A 9,288-nucleotide genomic window follows, 5' to 3' on the forward strand; every position below is an offset into this window, starting at 1 on the left:
TTGCCAGCTTTTAGATGTTTAGGTAAAAACGGTTTACTCACTCACCTTTGCTTACTGCTTACTGGAGAGATGGAAGGTTCCTTCCTCTGGTTTTTTGCAGGTTTCTCGGCCCATGCCCCAGGGAAATGCCAGCCTACAGGTAGGTGAGGAATCCTTTTTCTGCCCCCCTGCTGTCTCCCCAGGATTCTGGATCTTGTAGACCTCTTCCTGCCTGACCCTCTGTGCCTTTCTCCAGGCCGGAAGATGCTCAGGCAGCCAGCTGCCTTGGTCTCTGGTGTCTGCATTTCCCTGTCCCCTGAATTTTGAGAGTGATCTGGAAACAGAATGTCCAAGAGAGTCCAGTTCTTCCCCCCCACACACACACTTCTGCCCACCCAAAGGACATCAAAGGACTGTGACAGCTGTTTCAGACCAGGGGTGAAAATCTCCAAGTGTTCAAAGCAAGGCTGGCTAAGTGTCAGGGATGCTGGAGAAGCTATTCCTGAGTGGGGCTGGGTCGAAGGGATTCTGTGACTTAGGGCAAAGGGTGGGAGAGAGTGAGGGGCAGGGTGAACAGAGTGGGGGACTCGAAGAGGGAGACCTGGATTCAAATTCTGCCTCTGACACTCACCAGCCACCTGATCTTGGTCAAGACCATCTTCTCTATAAAATGGGGATATCAGTAGCCTCTGCCTGGAGGGTTAGCTTTGGAATCAAGAAGACCCCTGGAATAAGGTCTGCCCCCAACCACATGATGGTGGATGCTGAGAATCACAGGCCCTGGGTTCAAATAATGGTTTAATAACAGCAGTAACTCACATTTATTTAATACTAAGGATTTGAAAACACTTTTCATATTATCTCATTTGCTGATTGTAATAATCCTGTGAGGTAGATACTATTTTACATTTTACAGATGAGGAAAACTTTAGCTGATCAAGTCTTTGAGACTCTGGGTGAGTTAGTTTCCTATGTAACTGTAAGTTACAAATGAGCTGGCTAGGCTGGGTGATGAGAGGCCCCATCCTGAATGAAATTACAGCTTTGGGGGACTCTGTTCCTCAAAATCAACAACTCCGTGCCCGATGTTATTTGTGAGACTCCAATATGAGTGAACTTGAAAGGGTCATGTAAATGTCAGTCATAAATTATTATCATTATTATTATGGTACAGTCCAGAAGGATTCTTTTCTGTAGAAAATCTGCATCTTTTGCCCCTCGGTTCTCTTTTGTCTTAATGCCCCTGATGGATCCGATCCCCAACCGTGTAGCTGATTCACATCAGGATAGATCCCTGACTCAGCTGATATATCCTGGGGATTACTGGTTTCTTCCTTGAATTACAGGCAAAAGGTCCTTGTACTCTCTGTCGCCTCCTGCCAATTGTGGATTCTTATTGCTCAGTTGGTCCCCCTGATGACCTTCCCCTCCCTTTGTTGCTGCCATTATCCCCTTCCCCATCCCCATATCTCAGAAAGCCTGTCCCATCCAGGAGCAGGCTCTCCTCTGTAGAGATTTCCTGCTGCTTTCCTTGAATTGTTAGGACCTCGCCTAAGAGAGAGGTTTCTGGGAGCTTGTTTCATTTGTCCAGAGCCCCTGGCTGTTGTCTCTCCGAGGTGAGCTGGTGGCTTTGCTGGAAGATGCCAGTCTTTTGGGCTTATATGTAGAAGTTAATAGCACTACCATCACCATCTTGGGCTCAAGACAGCAGCTTCTACAAAGGAAAGAGGTAAGTGATGAGCAAAGGAATAATTTGATAAAAGTGTTGGGGTTAGACCACCAGCCTTGGGCTTTAGTGGACCTGGGTTCGAATTCCCTCTTGGACAATTATCAGATAGAGGGTTCTCTAGGGCTCTGTTTCTCCAACTATAAAATTGTGTGTGTGTGTGTGGAAACTAAATGGCTTCAAAGTCCTTTCAAAGCCCTGTTCTTAAGACTTGAAAAAATGGCCTCTGAAATGTGACATTTCTGCTTTTGATTCTTAAATATTTTATGAATTCTATTTATAAGAAAAAATCAGAATTCTTTTCCAATAGTCCCCTTCTGCCTCTATAACCATAGTCCTTCAAACCTTCCCAGTAACAAAGCTAGCCAATTAGTCAATGAGCATTTATTACATGCCTACTGGATGCTAGGCAAGCAAACCTCATTTACCAGAATAGTCCTGCCTTTGGCAGATACTGGCTGTGGGTCCTTGGGCAAGACATTTAACTCACTGGGTAAATAAATCTATGTAAGTAAATCTCCACATCAGAAGTTCCCTGTGCTGATGAGATCACAGGTTCAGAACTACTCTCTGAGCCCTTCCTCCTCCCCCCCCCCCCCACAAAAAAAGGCAAGAATCATGACATTAGAAACACCTTCTTTGGAGTCCTGCCTTGGATCTGACCTAGGGGATAAACACGGGAAGCCATGGAAACTCTCAATTCAATTCAACAAGTATGAAGTTTCTAAAATCTTCAAGGCATTGTGCTAGAGACAGGATACAAAAATGGAAACAAATTATTCATTGCCTTCAAGTATGTTCCATTCTATTAGGAGGAGAGAGGCAACAACAGGTACAAAATATACACATAGAAAGTAATTATACAAAGTAACTGCAAAATGAGGTCGGGGAGAAAACACCGACACTGGAGAGGGAGGGAATCATGAAATGTGGGAGCCAGGAGGAGTCTCTTGAGCCCAGTCTTGAAAGTAGCTGGAGATTCCAAGAGGCAGAAGTGAGGAAGAGGGCATTCCTGGTATTGGAGATAACCTATGCAAAAGTGTGGAGGAAAGAAATGAGTTGTGTATATATATATCAGCAAGTAGATCAATTTGGCTGAAAAGTAGTGTGCTTTAGGGGTGGACAATAACGTGGAATCAAACCAAGGAGTATGTTGGAGACAGATTGTAGAAGCATTTAAATATCAAATAGGTGATTTTTAAAAATTTTATCAAGGCAATAGGAAGCTAGTGAAACTCCTTGAGCAGAGGAATTATATGGTGAGATATGCTCACTCTTAGATTATAAAGGAGAAAACAATTGCTGGTCAGCATCAATGGAAGGAATGAAATCACAAGTCTGAAGCCCCACGGATGTCCCCAAATTTAATATTTTGTCTCGATAGTCTCCCTACCTTTCTACTGAGATCTGACTAGCATCTGCATGCTTCCCTACAAGGGTTTAAATGTCCAAATCCGGGACTGGTCAGATCCAGGCACCCAGATTTAAAACTGGGGCCCCCATTAGTATATCACCCTCTCCTTGGGAGATGATGGCATTCTGTAATCACGGATCCCGTTCATCCTGATCACAGCAGCAGGCGCATAATTACCATCTCCTGAAATAGCCCAAAGTTACAGTGTAAGTGAAGACGACTCACATGACATTTGCTTAGAGTGATATTCTTGCTATAAATATCTTGGCTAGATAATATCTCCCGGCTAAGTCATAGCAAGAATTATGGAGCCCAGTTTCTGGACATGTGGAGGGACTCCTTCCAGGGACCTTGACATGAAGGATGTGGGGATGGTTCTGAAGGGAACTAGTTTTGTGGAAAGGGTGCCTTTTGTTTTTGGTTTTGTTTTGTTTTGTTTTTTGTTTTTTTGAGATCACAAAGACATGAATCTCTCGTGACTCGACAGGTGCTGAACACAAGTGTGGATTTTTTGTCCCTCTGGATGGTCAGCGGATATTATGCCTATTCCCTGGAAGCGATGTGTCCCCTGGGTAAGGTTCTGTCTCCAAACCTTACTCCCTCTAAACTCTCAATATCCCATATTTCCTTGCTGTCTTTTGCCACTCCTGATGAGTTTCTCTTTTTTCTCCATTCCTCCCTTATACCTCCTCCCATTTAGCCCCAAATATAGATCAAGAGATCAATCAATCCTCTGAAAAGGGACCCCTAATTCCTGTGCTCCTATCTCTTTTAGGAACAATAGAGGGTAGGGAAGTGCTACAGGATAAAATAGCTAGACTATTTCCCAGCTGCTTTGCTCAATCAGCTGTAATCCAAGGGTAGCTAGGTGGTATAGTAGATAGAGTGCCAGAGCTGAAGGCAGGAAAACATCTTCCTAAGTTCAAATCTAGCTTCTGACATTAAATGTGTGACCCTGGCCAAGATGCTTTTAGCCTCAGCTTCTTTGTTTGTAAAATGAGCTGGAGAAGGAAATGGCAAACTAATCCAGTATCTTTGCCAAGAAAGCCCCAAATGGAGTCACAACGAGTCAGACATTACTTTTTTTTTTTTAAGCTTTTTATTTTCAAAACATATGCATGGATAATTTTTCAACATTGACCCTTGCATAGCCTTGTGTTTCAGATTTTCCCCTCCTGTCTCCACCACCTCCCTTAGATAGCAAGCAATTCAATATATCGGACTTTATTGAAACAATTGAACAACAACCACAAACGCAAGTCAACAAGTGTTTATTAAACACTTACTGTGTGCCAGGCACTTACAAAGAAAGACAATGCACAGATCCTGTTCTGGATCTCACGGCCTCATAAGGAAGACAACGTGCAAAAAGCAATGTAAACATAAGATATATGCAGGATAAATTTGAAATAATCAACAGACGGAAGGCATTAACATTAAGAGACATTGGGGAAAACATCCTGAAAAAGGAAGGGTTGTAGCTGAGACTTGAAGAACACCAGGGAAGGCGGAGGCAGAGATGAGAAGAGAGGGAGTTTTAAGTCAGGGGGGCAGCAGTAAAAATTCCCGGTGTCAGAAGATGGCTGGCTTGTTCGAGAGACCATGAAGAAGGTAAGGGCTGCTGGATCAGAGCACTATGTAGTAAGGTATAAGAAGATCAGAAACATAGGAAGGCTTAGGGTGAGCTTTAAAAGACCACAGAAGGCTTTCTATTGGATCCTGGAAGCAATAGGGAGTCAATGGGATTAATTGAATGAGGAAGGTGATATTGTCAGACATTTAGGAAGATCAATCTGATTTTTCCCAATAGCGTGTTATTTTTTCCAAATACATGTAAAGATAATTTTCAACATTCATTTTGTAAGACTTCATGTTCCAAATTTTCCTCCCTCCTTCCTTTATCTCCCTCCTTCTCAAGACAGTAAACAATCTAAGTTAAACATGTGCAATTCTTTTAAACATATTTCCATAGTTGTCACATTGTGCAAGAAAAATCAGATCAAAAGGAAAAAAAAACACGAGAAAAAAAAAAACAAACAAATGAAAAAAAGTGCAAAGAGTATGCTTTGATCCATATTCAGTGTCCACAGTCCTCTCTCTGGATTCAGCTCTGGATTCAAATAGTGTTTTCTTGGGATAGAAACTTTTCAATCCCAAGTCTATTGAAATTGGCTTGAATCACCACGTTGTTGAGAAGAGCTAAGTCTATCACAGTGTATCATCACATAGTCTTGTTGCTGTGTACAATGTTCTCCTGGTTCTGCTCGTTTCACTCAGCATCAGTACATCTAAGTCTTTCGAGGCTTTTTTGAAATCAGCCTACTCATCATTTCTTAAAGAACAATAATATTCCATTACCTTCATATACCATAACCTATTCATCCTTTCCCTAACTGATGGGCACCTACTCAACTAGGAAGCTCAGTTTGACAGCTCTGTGGGGAATTGATCAGAATGGGGAGAGATTAGGGGAAGGAGACCAACCAGCAGACCATTTCCATAATCTGTTTATGAGGAGATCAGGGTCCACATCAGGGCAACAGAGAGAACAGAAGGGTGTATATATATATATAAAAGATGCGATGAAAGTAAAATTGATAGGACTTGGCAACAGATTAGATATGGGAGTTACAGAAAGTGGGTAGAAAGAGATGATGACACCTCACTTAAGAGCCTGGGTGACTGGGAGGAGGATGATGACCTTGACAATATAAGAGGGAAATTGGCAAATGGGGAGAGCTCTGGTAGAAAGATAATGAGTTCAGTTTTGGACATATAGAATATCTCCATTGCCTTGCATGGTGGTTGTCATATACTGGATTGTTAATAAGTGTTTTTTGATTCAATTTAAGTAAGTCAGGTCAATCCAAACTCTGCTACTTATTACTTAGCTTTTGTGGACCTCAGTTTCCACATTTCTAATATGAGGAGTTGGGTTTAATAATCTTTACGGTCACTTCTCATTTTAGATCTACGATCTTCTAAGTCTTGGGGAGGTGGATGTGATAACCACAAGGAGTGAGACTTCAAGTTTTTCCTGTGTCCCTGTTCACTCCTGATTTTGTTCAGGGACAGCAAGACACAGGCTTGAACTGAGAAATGAAGCATAAGGCTTGAAATGTAGATACTTCTTAAAATGGAGAGAGCACTGAATCTGGAATTGGGGAGTCCCAAGTTGGGGTCATTGAGACCAATCCATACTGGGAAAAAATCCCCTCTATCACCATTCTGGAAGGGGTCATCCAGCTTTTGTTTGAATACCTTCAGTGACAGGGAACTCACTACCTTAAGTCAGCCATCTTGGACAGTTATCATAGTTAGAAAGTTTGTTTGTTTAGTCATGGAAGGCATGATGGTATGTCAGAAAGCATACTGTCTTTGCTGTTAGAGAATCACCACATTACACACAGCGCTGAGATTGGAATTAGGTAGACCTGAATTCAAATCCAGACTCAGACACTTCCTCTATATGACCCTAGACTTCTCTCTACCTCAGTTTCCTTGATCATAAAATGGAGATAACTTTACAGGACTGTTTGTGAGGATCAAATGAAATAATATTTATAAAAGTATTTGGCACATAGTAGGGACTATAGGAAATGCTTGTTTCTTTTTCTTTCTCTCTCTTAGTGCTATGTAAGATCTGATGACATTAAATTTCTTAGTTGCCACAGCACCCTGTTGAGCCCTATTGAATTTGGAATCCATTAATACCCCCAGATCATATTTAGGCAAACTACTATGGAACCATACCTCTGCCATCTCATCCTTACCAGCAGACCTGGATCCAAATCTTTACTCTCCTGTGTATATTCACATTAATAAATGCTCGCTGACTTGACTTGACTTGACTTCCCCTCATGAGGTCTCAGTTTTCTTATCTGTAAAATTAGTAATTGCCACTTCTGACGTCTATGAACTCAGGTGGCAGATCTGAGATTCAAACCAGGTTTCTCTAAATCCGCCGGAAAGTGCTAAGGAATATGACTTGCTCCATTCCTTGAGAGCAGCATTTGATAGGAGCTAGGAGATGGGAACGAGGATATAGAAAGCCTGGCAGAAGACCTCGCCTATTTGACAACTTTGCCCTGAATGCAACATCTGCAAACTTCATCTGTTTATATAAGTTCCACATGGGACCCGTTGAGTAAGGGTGACCTTCATCTCTTAAGTATTGCTTCAGCCTAGTTCAGCACAGGCTAATTATAAGAGAGCACAAAACAGTCTCAGGATTCTCCCTAGGAAGGGATGCTGGCCCAGCCAGAAGCTCGGGCTGTCAATTAAGATGCTGGGGGCAGGGTGGCTTTATTCAGCTATAGGAGTTTACCCTTGATTATGTTTTATGGTCTTTTTCTGTCACAGTCTCATCTCAGCCGGACCCAGAAGTCTTGGTTCAAATCCCCAAACAGGGACTGGGGCTAGTGAAAAGAGGATTTAGAAACACAGAAGCGCTGACCCTGAGAGATCTCAGAGTCAGCCACTCAAACAGCTTCACGGTCACTGAAAACAGAGACTTTGTGGTGGTCAGCATCCCGGCCAGCAGTGTGCTCCACAGCCAGGTCAGTGAAAAAGATCCAGCTTAAACATTTTCAAACTAGCTTTTGCCACTTATCCCGTAATGTATCTCTACACTCTTCCCTACCCGCAATTCACAAAACAGACTTTCTGGAGAACGGCCACCCTAGAACTGCCTCCCTAAAACTATAGATCATGAGCCCCCATCAATGTGTTTTCTCTTGACAGTCAGCCGGATGACACCATTAGCTTAAAGCAAGGGAATTACTGAAATAGTGTAGTAAGAAAAGTAGCAATAAAGCGTATTCTGCATGCACAAGGGGCTCACTCTTCCACAAATACATCAAGCACAGTGCTTGACATCTGGTAAACACTTAATAAATATTTTTCATTTACTTATTCATTCATCTAAATAAGGCAGGAAACACAATTGAAAGTAGAATTGGAGTCAAAGAATCTAACTAGGAACAAACTTCAGTTTTTTTACTTACTGATCTCTTTGTTTAAGTCTCATAGACTCATAGGAGACACACACACACACACACACACACACACACACACACACACACACTACCTGGCCAGCTAGATGGCATAGAGTATCAGGTCTAGAGTCAGGAAGATCTGAATTCAAATTCAGCCTCAGATACTTACTAGTTACAATCTTGGGTAAGTCACTTAACCCTATTTGCCTTAGTTTCCTCATTTGTAAAATGAGATGGAGAAAGAAATGGCAAAGTACTCTAGTAGTCTGCCAGGATAACTCCAAATGGAATCATAAAGACTTGGATATGACTTAATTGACTGAACAACACATGTGACAGATATATATGTAATATACATATATGATATATCACACATATATGATATGACTCCTCTTAAGATCCCTTCCAATTCTCAATATTTACATATATATGTAAATATATATATACACGCATATATATGCATAATATATATGTATATATATACACATATTCTCTCTGTGTCTCTCCCTCTTTCTCTGTCTCTGTTTCTCGCTCTCTCTGTCTCTATCTGTGTCTCTATGTCTCTCTCTCTTTCTCCTCTATCTCTCTATCTCTCTCTCCATAGATATTTGGGAGGGAATTTAAGAAGTCATCCACAAAACAAAGCAGTTCAACTAAACAACCTCTAAGCTTCCTCCCAATTCTAAATTTGTGATTCTAAAACCTGGTATCTCAATTTCCTAGTTCCCACTGATATTAATTGGATTTGATTGCTTGTTGGTGGTGAAGTTGTTCAGTAATTCAGTCATTTCTAGCTTTTTGTGATCCTGTGAATCATAACATGCCTTTGGATTGTCTTGACAAAGATTTGTAGAGGCTTACCATTTACTCCTCTAGCTCATTTTACAGATGAGGAAACTGAGGCAAACAGGGTTAAGTGACTTGCTCAAGGTCACAAAACTAGTCAGTGTCTGAGATTGTATTTGAACTCTGGTTTTCCTGCCTCCAGATCTGGTACTCTATCTACTGAGTCACCTAAATGCTTCTTATTTGAGTTCTATACATGCATGCACACACATACTCTCTGTTCACAGCTATGTGCTCAGTGTTAGGATTAAAAACCAAAATGGGGGGCATCTAGGTGATGCAGTGAATAGAGCACCAGCCCTGAAGTCAGGAGGACTTGAATTCAA

At 41.7% G+C, this 9,288-nt stretch overlaps 1 long non-coding RNA gene across 1 annotated transcript; it reads right to left on the bottom strand.

Annotated features, from left to right (window-relative positions):
* Positions 1-2,493: 2,493 nt before the first annotated feature.
* On the bottom strand, positions 2,494-3,247 carry LOC127555886 (uncharacterized). The gene is made up of 2 exons (XR_007952305.1): positions 3,099-3,247; positions 2,494-2,734 (listed from the first exon to the last, which is right to left on the bottom strand). It is a non-coding gene; the product is annotated as an uncharacterized LOC127555886 (long non-coding RNA).
* Positions 3,248-9,288: the final 6,041 nt, after the last annotated feature.

Source organism: Antechinus flavipes, chromosome 3 (assembly GCF_016432865.1).
Source record: "Antechinus flavipes isolate AdamAnt ecotype Samford, QLD, Australia chromosome 3, AdamAnt_v2, whole genome shotgun sequence".
NCBI lineage: Eukaryota > Metazoa > Chordata > Mammalia > Dasyuromorphia > Dasyuridae > Antechinus > Antechinus flavipes.